This window comes from Pteropus vampyrus, unplaced genomic scaffold, assembly GCF_000151845.1.
Source record: "Pteropus vampyrus isolate Shadow unplaced genomic scaffold, Pvam_2.0 Scaffold10, whole genome shotgun sequence".
Taxonomy (NCBI): Eukaryota; Metazoa; Chordata; class Mammalia; order Chiroptera; family Pteropodidae; genus Pteropus; species Pteropus vampyrus.
In genome coordinates this window covers 13,967,480-13,970,688 of record NW_011888791.1, presented here as the reverse complement: position 1 = coordinate 13,970,688, position 3,209 = coordinate 13,967,480, and positions in this window count along the sequence as shown.

Genomic DNA, 3,209 nt, shown 5'->3' with positions numbered 1-3,209 from the left:
GCGGAGTAGGAAATGAATGACTGAATACAAAGTTCCACCCAGGAGATAGCCAAAGGGTAGGTTTTTGACTTGTGGTTAAAATTGGTGAAAGAAATGCTTTTAGCCAGAAAGAAAGAAAGAAAGAAAACATTTGGCCCAAAATGTGAAAGAGGGGTAAAGAGAAAGGAGGAACACTGTGGTATTCAAAAAGCCCGGTGTCCTAATCCTGACTTTGCTGCAGTCTTGCTGGGTGGCCAGCCAGCCAATCACCCTTTCCTGTTTCACTCACTCTCAGTAAAATAGAGACAGCCTTCCACGTTCCCAGCATCATGGAGGGTGTAAGGAGAATCACAGATGCCTCGAGTGATGGTGCTGTATAAATCCAGAGTGTCCAAAGCCCTATTTTTCTTTCTTCTTGGACCAGATAAATCTGGCAGGAGGTGGAAGAGAGAGAGAGTGGGAATGGGGCAGAAACAAAGAAACAGAAATATATCGGTTTCCTTTGAGCTAAGGGGCCACCCCTCCAAATCACTCCCAAAGATAGCAGATGTTAAATAATGGAAATTCTACAATCTAAATTGAACCCCAAATCATATAAATTGTTCTGAGCCAAAGAGCATTGAAAGTCTAGGAGAAACATGAATGCTTGGAATAACCACATTACTTTTACATGTGGCAAATAGTAACACTATTCGTTCCCTTCTCAATGTTATTTTAATCTGCAACTGCCATTAGTCCCTATCGCATTTTATTTTCCCTGTAAAGTCTTCTAGTTTGGTGCTTTAGCTCTTGTTTTAGTGCAGTAATATTTGATTAACATGTCCTCAAGGGTAGAGGCTATGTCTTCTGCTCTTCTTATATTTTAGAGGGGCAAAACTGATACTCAAGGTCACGTTTCACTTAAAACCCAAGCACATCCCTTCCCATGACAGTTACTCCCAGCATTTGCATCTAGCTGTGCCCCTTCAAGTGCAACAAGCCTATTTGTATCTCCTGCATGACACAGGAGTGGGCCAGGTGAAGGTGTTGGGGTACCATTTTAGGGATAATAATGGCAGCTCCTTTCTACTTATGGATTTAATTGATCCTAATTCAGAAGGCTCTGAAATCACAACGAATCTGTGCCAAGTACCTCCCATGAAGGATGATGGTTTGGAGACCTCTGCCAATCACCCAGCAGAGGAGATGAGTGCCCAAGTATTTCTGATTTTAAGGAGCCCCTTTAATCCAATCAATTTCAGAGAGTCTTACTTCCTCTGAGCCATGCGCAGATTAATTCTATAAGAGCGCCTTTTCCATTAAAGAAACTGATTGCAAACTTCTCTTCTAATTGTGAAAATGCTCACCTGTTCAAAGTAAACAGTTCTGGAAAGATACCTTCATTTTGCTTCAGTTATTTGGCTGAGAAGAGTGGAGTTTCGACATTTTAAGAAGTTAAAATTCAACATCCGTCCTTACTCATTGAGCAATTTGTGCCTAAGCTGAGTGCAGAAACTACAAAATGAACTTGACCCCATCAGCTACTTTTCAGGGACCTCAATTATTTGGAATTATTTGGTTATGACACATATATGTCATATATATGACATATGTAGATGTGTGTGTGTGTGTGTGTGTGTGTGTGTGTTCCCTAAGAGAGCTGTGAGAATGGCCAGTATAAGAAGGCATTGAGTTGATTATTAAAAAAGAACAATTACCAAAAATGAAGAACAGACCAAATATCTAACATTTGGAGAATTATTAAATCAATTATTAAATTGATTATAGTATATTTTCATCCTGGAATACCGTGAAATTATTAAAATAATGTTTTCTGAAGAATATATAATGAGGTGGGGAAACAGTCACCACATATGTGAAGTGAAAAAAAGCAGTGTACAAAATTACATGTACAGTTTTTTTGAGAATCTGTAGTCCTAAATAAAAGACTGTGCTCTGCAGCAGTTCAAAAGAATGAAATGGATTTAAATATACTAACATGGAAATGTTCCTAAAAGCTGACAGCACACCTTGGAAGCATGTTTCAAAACAATGTATAGCAGCACAATCCTGGCTGGCCAGGGACTTTGGATTGGGAAGGTTAAAGGGGACTTTAATTTCCTCTGTATCATTTGAATTTCTGTCCTGAAAATATACTTGTTTATTGTGAAATTTAAAAGCATATTTTCAAAATTTAAAGTGGGGGAAGAAAGGGGAAAAAAATACTGGAAGATATTCCCCAGATGTTAGTAGTTGGCTCTCTCTAAATGGTGTGATTGTGGCTGGTTGTTAAAACTGAAGCCTTTGCAGGATAAATCCCTTGACAATTGTTCCAAGATTTAATCCTGGTTCCCTATGACTCCAATGTTCATGTCCTTTCCTTTTCATATGACCTTACAGTCATGTGTCCTCAGGTGCTGTGGGGTCAGGTTATTGTTACGGGAGAAGGAGGGAAGAAAGGGAGCTGGGAGATGAGTGGTTCTCTATTCAAAAACTCTAAGGCTCCAAATTCAGCAGTAGAAGTCAGGCACTCGGCCAGTAAATCAGTGGCTTCAAGGGAGAAGGAAGAGGAGCCACCAACTGATAAAAAAAAAGTTCTGCAGCTTCTTTGCAGTTCTGGTTCACAGCGTAATCCATGTAGGAGCTAACAGACAGATTCTAGGACCCAGCCCCAGAGACTGTGACCAAGCAAGTCGGAGTGGGGCCTAGGAGTTCTGCATTCTCACAAGCATCCCACGTGGTTCTTTGACCATTTCTTGAGAAACCTTGCTCTAGGGTTCTCATGAATCCAGGAAACAAGTGCATGAAGTACCACTCTCTCCCTTCTCAATATACCAGACCATCCTCTGCATTCTTTTTTTCTTTCAGAATGGTCCTTTATATACATTTAAAGCTAATTCCACTGAGGGGAGAGGAGTAGATAGAATCAGACAGGGTGACTGGGCTGAGGAGAGTGGATCAGAGGCAGGGGTGGCTCAGGGAAGAGGAGAAGCAGCAGCCACATGAATACTATGAAATTTAAAAATCAATAAAAATGCTCTTCTCTCTAGATATGACACTGCCAAACATATGGCATAACAGAGTATGACCTGTTAGCAGTCATTGTCAGAGAATTATACTGAAAATAATTACAGCATCTAAGAAGTGAGAATTCAGGCCCTGATCATTAGCTTACCTAAGAGAATATGCTATTTGTTCACTTGGGTCAAGAAGAACCGAAATAATCGTCTTTCTTCCTGAAAGTGTCTAGA